Below are 9,272 nucleotides of genomic sequence, written 5' to 3'. Positions count from 1 at the left end.
GGCAACAAGAGTGAAACTCTGTCTCAAAATAAAATAAAATAAAAATAAAAATAAAATTATTAGGTATTAAAGAACTAAAAAGGCAAAACGAGTTCATAGAGGTAGTAATTGCAGGAAGCAGTTGAGGGAGTGGGGACAGAGGAAAGGGGTCAAAATGACTAAAACTTCAAAACTTGGAGCTGGGTCAGGCATTTCTGAGAAGGGGGTGCAGCCCGGCTGACTGGTATTGGTGTCTCTAAAGGGGTACCACGAGATTGTTTCTGAGTGTCAGGGAAACTACAAATTGGAACCAACTTCTACTATGAAACAAACTGCTTTGTTGTGTTGAAGCTGACAGGTACAGACAAATAGGATAAAGCTTTCTTTCCTTTCACCCTCCTCTAAGCTCCTTCCCCTATAGCGCCCCCTATAGGCAGAATGTAAGAGGGAGGCAGCTGGCCATGCAGGGGGTGAGGGGGCACCCTACATCTTATGAGTGCAAGCCTGGTGGCAGTGTACAGGGTGACCAAGAGGAATGGGAGGGACCAATGCGGGGAGGCAGCAGGAGGTTGCTGCTGTGAAAATAGTAGGGAGCAAGCAGAGGTGAGCCTGGCTTCATGGGTGGCCCACGTGGTCAGGTGCAGATGAGGCAAAGCACCTGGAGACTGAGCAGCCCCTTAGCCACTAGAGGGCCAAGGAAATGCACCCTGATGCTCTGAACACATCCGTCTTCCATACCAGCCTGCTGAAAAGTGTTAAGAGGTGATTCTGGGACAGAGGAGCCAGCAGATGGACTGGCTCCAGGGAGAGTTCCTGAGGTGTCTGAACCAATTCCAGTCTGCATTCCTGGAGTTGGCAGAGGCCTCTAGAGAGAACAGCAAGATCTGGGCTCACCTGTCTCAGTCCCCTCTTTCCTTTTTCCTTCCCAGTTTCCTTCCTTCAGCCTTTCCTTTCTTATACTAATTCCTTACTCTTCCTTTCTTCCTTCCTGCCCGCCCTCCGTCTGTTCCTCCTGTCCCCATTTCTCTCACACATTTACTAACCCATGATCAGACATAACACCCATGCATATAAACATACACACCCACATATCCACCTCCTACACATATATTATTTATATATACCTCCCACATACACACACTTTCAAACACACACTACAAATGCAGCTTCATTCATACACATTTCAGATATATTTTCCTTATTGCTTGCCAGATAACTTTCAAATTCAGTGTTCAAGATCATGGTCTCCTTGTAAGTCAAGGCAGCCACATTTTCCAGGTAGAGAACTTGAGATTCATAGATGTTGAAGAATTTCCTCAAGGTCACAAAGCTGGGAAGTGACAGAATCAAGATTAGCCCTCAAGTGCTCCTGGCTCTGATTATTCTTTAGCCACACCCTGCTCTCCCTACACATGCAGACACAGACACACACAGATGCATCCTGCAATCATCCACACATAAGTGGTTATATTTCTACCCACATGGGCACTTATACACATACCCAAACATGGAAAGAAATTTCACTGATGTGTCACCAACAGTTCTAAGGAAGAATCTGTCTTTCCAAAAATGTTCTGGCTTTCTTGTAGATAAGGCTTCTGAATTGTACATATTAGCTCCCTAGAGACACCCAGAGGACTTAGTTCAGTAGACTTGCTCTGACAGGGGTAGAAGGCAAATGGTAGGGATGAGGCTTTGTGTTGTGTGTTTGATTTTTGCAGCTCTTTCTACCTTATCTCAGATCATAGTCCATTCTCATGATAACCCTGTAGGTGGACATGGAAGAAACTATTATACCCATGTTACATATGGGGAAACTGGGAATCAGGGTGTTCAGGAGGCACCCAGGTGCCTCCACCTCCTTAATCATCAAGGATCTCACTTTTCTTCAATGCCCAAATAACAACAATTCAAGCTCCCTTCTCCCTTGAGTTCAGAAAGCCCACTACACATCCCCCAAGTGATGTTATGGGTACCCAGAAGGAATACTTAAATATTTTAGCAGTCCCTCCTGGCTCTCCCATGTCACATCCTATGTTGAGCATGTTTGTTCCTCTAGTGGTCATCTCTGATTTCCTCAAACCTCTGCTTAATCTCTGACTTTCTTCCTTTCCAAAACCAGGATACCAGCTCTCCCTTAATTCTCAAAACACATTTCTTTGGTTGCTTTTAGCTATAAGTAACAGAAAACCCAACTCAAATGCATTTAAACAATAGAGACATTTTATTCCATTCCTTTAACCAGAAGTTCCAAAGGAGGATACCTGGTACTTCCAGGGTTAGTTAATTCAGTGGCTCAGCAATATTATCGGGGACCCAGGTTCTTTCCACTTTCTCCCTCCACCATCCTTATGTGTGTTGGTTTTGCTCCCAAGTTGACTCTGTTTTCCCCTGAGTCATAAGCTGGCTCACACTATTCCAGGCATCACTCAGGGAAAAAAAACCTCCAGCAAAAGAAGGGTTTTTTTGCTTCCTGTGTGTCTCTACTATGTAACGGCAAGGAAGCCTTTTCTAGAAGTCTCTCCACTGAATTGCACTTACATGCAATTCTGGACAGAATTTTGTCACATAAGCAAACTTCTGGGTGTAACTGATAAATATCTTTATTATTCTGATTATAGTGATAGTTTCACAGGTGTGTACATGTGTCAAATTGTATACTTTAAATGTGCGCAAGATATTGTATGTGTCAATCATATTTCAATAAAGCTGTTTCAATAATTTTTGCATAAGTAGCAAATAAATATGCTCTCCTGGTAAAAAGTTAAGACTATATATAAAGCAAAACTATCCTTTTCCACTATCTCTCTGTCCTTCCTGTTAACAGATTAGTGTGTATCTTTACAGATCTTTTTCTGTACATTTATGGATATAAGGTACCCACAGAATATATAGAGTACTACCTGTTTGTTATTGTTTTTCCATAAAAGTCATGTTGTATGTATGATGTTGCAGTTTCCTTTTTAGAACACCATATTTCTTGGAGATGTTTCTAAATCAGTATTTAGAGATTCACCTAATTATTTTTAGCTGCATAGTATTGCAAGATACAGGTATAGTCTGGTTTATCCAGACATTCCTCTCTGCTTTAGTTTGTTCTCAATTTTCCATTATTTCAAACAATCCTTCAACAAGGATCCTCAGGCAGGCCTCTTTGTACAAAGTCTCATGATATGGATCCCAGACAATAGGGTTTGGACAATTTTAATTGCTCTCCAAAGTGGCTGCACCCACCAGCAGTGGTTAAGAGCACACATTTTTCCGAAAATGTCTGATGTTCTCAAATTTTTGTTTGCCATATTATGGATGAAAAATGATATGTCATTCTTTTAATTCGTATTTTAAGGGGAGTTTTCACAGAAGAAAAGATTTCTGCACCCCATTCTTGGCCATTCTAATCTGAGGCTTAAGAATCTGAGTGATTTGGCCAAGCTCAGTGGCTGATGACTGTAATCCCAGCACTTTGGGAGGCTGAGGCAGGCAGATCACTTGAGGTCAAGAGTTTGAGACCAGCCTGACCAACATGGTGAAACCCTATCTCTATTAAAGATACAAAAAAAAAAAAAAATAGCTGGGCATGGTGGCGCACACCTGTAGTCCCAGCTACTTGGGAGGCTGAGACAGAAGAATTGCTTGAACCTAGGAGGCAGAGGTTGCAGAGAGCAGAGATCTCACCACAGCACTCCAGCCTGGGTGACACAGTGAGACACTGTCTTGAAAAAAAGAATTAAAAGAGAGAGAGAGAATCTGAGTAATTTTTTCCAGGTGATGTGCAGCGAGGTTTGGTGATGTCCCTTCCAGCTCTGTTGTTCTGTGATCCTAACACTCCTGCCTCCCCCTAGCTAGGCATGGGACTTGTTTAGGCCCAAAGTCTACACCATCTTTGCCACTTAAATTGCTGCTTTCTCCATGGGGGAAGATTTTTAAGACAAGGAAGTCCTGGTGACTCTGGCCTTTTACTGTGCGTGACTGATGGAGCCATATTTCAGATGTCTCACTAGGAAATCCTGCTCCTAGGAAGGAAGAGACTAACCCATGCTGCTATTCTATTGTTTGCTGGACACTATGCTGGGCTTTGTTGTCATTTGACTTCTACTGGGTCATTTAAACCTCGCAGCAACCTTGGGAAACATTATTGTCCTCATTTTACAGATGAGGAAACTAAAGTTCACAGTGACTTAATAATTTGCCCAAGATCACATAGCTACTATGGAGCCCCTATCCCAGATGTGATGGACTCCAAAGCCTGTGCTCTTTTCATTATACCACGTGCCTACAAATTAAGGTGTCTAAGGAGACAGAGCCCAGGGATGGCCAGTGCCTCCTTTCCACAGATGCTCAGAGGAGTCTACTCACTTTGGCTCCCAATTCTCAGCCCCTTGCTGCCTTAACAACCCAAGTTCCTGACTCTTGGAGGTCTCTAGAAGGTGAGAGTCATATTTTATTTGACTTAGCATGTAGTAGCTAGAAGGTGAGAGTCATATTTTATTTGACTTAGTATGTAGTAGCTTCTTTGATCAATCCTGGGGAATGTGTTCCTGAAAATATGGACTGGGGAATAGATGGATTGGGGTACAAGAGAGAGAAGGATTAAGTTCCACCTTCTGATCATCCTTGCTGCTTCCACCTTCTGAAATTAATGCAGAAAAGATCTATAAAAGTGACTTGTCTCAGTGAATTACAGTCAATGTTTCAATTTCTTGAGCTTTTTTTTTGGGGGGGGGTTCTGAGAAATTTTAGAAGAATAGCATATACCAAATTACCATGTATCCGCCATGTAAAAATGACCAAAAAAAATTGTCGGATTTCTTTTTTTTTAATAAAATAAGCAATATGTCACTCATCTGAAGATGAAATCCCCTGATTCCCATTCCAGGTTTCATTTCCTCACCACCTCATCCCCCAGGAACCTCAGATATAAATTTAGATTATTTCTGCCTAATCTGTTTTTATACTTATAAGTATCCATTAAATACACATATCATGAACAAATAAAAATAACAAAAGTAGTTTATATAAATGGTATCACACTGTACCTATTATTCTGCTGCCTGCTTTTCTCCTCTTTATGCTGTGCCACTGAGAGCCCTTTAAAACTTAAGAATCATGTCTTCTCTAATCACCACATCCCTGGTTGCCTGGCACATTCCAAATGCTTAGTAAATGAGAAAGGAAAGAAGGAAGGAAGGGAGGAGGGAGGAAGGAAAGAAGGAAGGGAGAGATGAGGGAAAGAAGTACAGAGGAGGGAAGAAAGGAGGGAAAGAAGGAGAAAAGGAAGGGTGGAAGGAAGCCCAGCCAATAGGATCAGTCTTTCCCATCAAAACTTCTTGTGTGGCTCCCAATTAGAACAGAGGGTAATTATAAACGTATAAGTCTCCATGCTATGATTTCCCTGATTCTGAGAACTGTTCACATCCCATTAGAGCAGACAGCCTCTCCATCCTGCGATCTGCTCCAGGGAAGTCCCAGGCATGACTGCAAGAAGTTCCAGGCCACACAGCCGCCTAATGTGCTTAGCTCAACTGTGGCTCAACTCTCACTGGTCATAAATCAACCAGGCAAGGCTGAAGCCTGCATTACTCTCTATCTCTCAAAACCCCTCAAGGATTTGGGGAATTAGCTGCCAGGTCAAACACTTGTCTGCCCTCCTTTCCTTCTCCCACTCCATCTTTGTCTCTGTCAACTACAGAGTGCCTCTCAGTGCCTGTCTCTGCCTCTCTGGGCGTCTTTCTCACCGAGTATCTCTCTGTCTCTAGTTCAAAATTATGCCTCTGTCTGCCTCTCTTCAGCCCCTGCATCTACCTTCCTGCCCTCCCGCTTCCCTCCCCTGAGCCTTGCTGCAGCCATAGATCTAGGATCCCAGCTGGGTCATAGATCTCTTCCTTACTGCTGTTCTTTCCCTCTTGCTTTTAAGAATGCTTTTTATGGTGGCTTCTAGCACAAACAGCTGTTGGAACTTGTTTGAAAAAACCTCCGGGAACAGATGCTCTGGCAGCCCTTCAGATTCTTCTTTCCTCTGCAATCTGAGATGGGTTGGGGAAGAAATTCATTCATTCATTAACCCATTAAACAAATATTTATTGAGCTCCTATTATGTGCCAATCACTGAAGTAGCTGTTGAGACTAGGTAAAACAGCCCTTACAGAGTTTACAGTCTAATGAGGGGAGGCAGATTAAATCTAATAATCACTAAAATATATAATATCAAACAGTGATCAATACTATGAAACAAAATGATCCACAGGTCCACAGTGCTCTAATAATAATGGTTAATGTCTATTAAATGTTTATTATATACTTGACACTATTCTAACCATTTCACATACATTTATTTTAACAAAGACTTCCAACATCCTATTTTACACATGATGAAACAGAGGAACAGAGTGGTTAAGCAACTTGCTTATGAGCACACAGCTTGCGGGTAGGGGAGCCAAGATTTGAACACAACATGGGGGTTGGGGGAGCAAGAGGAGGAAAGCCTTCCCTGAGCTCAGTTTCCTCCCACATACGAATAGAATTTTCTTTTCCAAGATCACGTAGAGATTAGGAGGCAGAAACAGGACCAGGATCTGGCCTTCTGAATCCCAAACTCATCTGGTTCTACAGGCAAATAGGCTGGAGTATAAGCGCTGGCTCTGCTACTAAGCCCCATGAGATTTTGTGGAAAAATAAGTGGTGCATGGGGGTGGGGAGATGGTAGGATTAGAGACTTCCTGCTAAAATGGGTATGTGGGAGCTGAAGCACCCTAAGCTCCTGGAAGGAAGGACTGTGTTGTGTTCTTCGTTGCATCCCCACCACGTAACACAGCAGCACTTAGCAGGTGCTTGGTCTTTATTTATTGAAAAATGAATGAATGGATATGTTGAATTAAATGTAAGTGAATTAAGTGAAAAGGATGAAACAGATGGAAGCTCCATGTTTCTTCCAAGCTAGGGGTTTATGATTCCGGTAACTTCATTTCTTTCTTCTCTCACTAACGCTAGCCAGCAGTGCAGAGATATTCTGCCAGGTATCTGGATCTGTTTCTCTCTTTTCTTTTCAGTCTGCATATCCAAAATGTTTTCCTGCTGTTGCACAAAACTCCCTTTCAAAATTTTTTCAGTTTTTGCTGATTCAATTAAGAGCTTAGTTTGATCTCAAAACTTTACCCCTTCTTAAGTCCCTTTTGATAAAACAGTCCCCAGGGTACTTCTTTGAAGCCTCTTTATGAGTTTTGGAGCTGAGTAAAATGCCGACCACTTACAGGATAATTACATTGGAGCAGACACGTTGTTCCTAGAATCTGTTCCCAATCTGAGTAAACAGAGCCTGGTCCTTTTTATGTTGTAATAAGCACTACCTTCTTCATTTTCCTCTCATCTGGAGAGCTGCCTGTGAGTTATTTCATCTCTGGTCCAGGGAAGAGGAAAGGAATGGTTGAGAGAACATCTTCCACAGGAAATTCGGCTAGGAGGGGTCCTTTGGATGGGAGGCTGACATTTGGTGGATTCTGTTACATTCTCAATGATTCTCTTTAGAACAATGTCTGGCATACAGTTGTAATAATTAATATTATTATTATTGTTATTATTGACATGCAAATCACCTTTACATTCATGCTTACAGTTGATCACATAAGGTAACATATTCACAGGTTCCAGAGATTAGGATGTAGACATATTTGGGGGACCATTATTTTGCCTACTACAAATAAAAAAATAGGTATTATTATTATTATCCCCACCCTCCATCTTTTTTTTTTTTTTTTTTTTTTTTTTGAGCTGGAGCCTCGCTCTGTTGCCCAGGCTGGAATGCAGTGGCACAATCTCTGCTCTCTGCAACCTCCACCTCCCAGGTTCAAGTGATTCTCCTGCCTCAGCCTCCCAAATAGCTGGGATTACAGTCACGTGCCACCACACACGGGCTAATTTTTGTATTTTTAGTAGAGACGGGGTTTCACCATGTTGGCCAGGCTGGTCTCAAACTCCTGACCTCAAGTGATCCACTCTCCTCAACCTCTCAAAGTGCTGGGATTACAAGTGTGAGCCACACTCCCAGCTATTATTATCTCTATTTCATAAAGAAAAAAGCTAAGGCTTAGAAAAGTTATAGCATCCCTTTTGATAACTAGTAAGAGCCAAAGCCTTGATTCATTACCGGGGGGTCTGATCCAGTGTCTACATTGATGGCGATATTCTCCCCTCCAACCCAGTTATGGATTTTAGGTCACACAGACCTGGGCAAGTCACTTAACCACCCTGTGCCTCATTTTTGTCATCTGTAAAATGGAACTAGTAATTTTATGCTTATGAACATTTGAGGTTACGCATGTGGCGTTCTTAACACTGTGTCTGGCTCATGGGAGGTGCTCAACACATGGCCACCATTCTTAAAACTGTCATTTGAAGAGTAAAAATGGCAGGTGCCTGAAGAGATAGATTCAATGCCCTTAAATGAGGATGGGGGTTGGTCCAAGGAGGAAATGTTCACTTTAGGCTCAGAGGAGGTGGGTCTCCAAGGATAGCTCTGGGGCTGGCTGTGGAGTGGGATGCTTTCTCCTGGCTTTTATAACACAGGGGAAAAGAAATCCATCCAGGTTCAGATCTGGAAGATGCCAGCCTAGGGCCAGAGAAGGCTAGGCCCTCACTGTTGATTGGTGGGGAAGTTTGCAGGTTAAAAAAAAACAACCCTTTCCGCTCCCTCCAACTACTTTCTCAGATCCCTAACAACTGGCATGTCAACCCATCGACTCAAACAAATTGTTGGCCCGGGCCCGCTTTCAGAGACAGAGATGTACTTGCAAAGCACCCACACACCCTAGTCTCACAACTGAGGTTTGCTTACCTCCTGTGCCCTGCTGAGCTGCTTTGCAGCAGGGGGTCTGACTACAGAAGGACAGCAGGATTTATCACTGTCCTAACTTACCCATTTGTCTCCCGCCCAGAGGGTCCTGACAGGGGAGTTTCCAGGGACCTTGCTGAAGGCTGCTCAAGTTCTTGACAGAGACACATGGCAGCGATTATACGCGACGTTAGGCACAGTTACTGCGAGACGCGCCTGCTCCAAGTCCCCTCTTGAGCAGTCTCAAGCTGACTCTAGCCTCCTTTGCTTCCAACTCTTTTTAAAAATTATTTATGCGGGCGTGGGGAAGGAACAGGGAGGGGTGCACAGAAGGCTGGAGGCAGGACTCTTCCCAAGAGGCCAGGGTGGGGGAAACCCCTCTGTTGATACAATTAGTTGGGGCAGCTTGAAATACTCTTCTTTGTCACCAGCTTTCTTTCCTAGGACACAAATGCATTTATTCCATTTT

The sequence above is a fragment of the Symphalangus syndactylus genome, chromosome 7 (assembly GCF_028878055.3).
Source record: "Symphalangus syndactylus isolate Jambi chromosome 7, NHGRI_mSymSyn1-v2.1_pri, whole genome shotgun sequence".
Classification (NCBI taxonomy): Eukaryota; Metazoa; Chordata; class Mammalia; order Primates; family Hylobatidae; genus Symphalangus; species Symphalangus syndactylus.
This window is presented reverse-complemented; position numbering follows the sequence as displayed.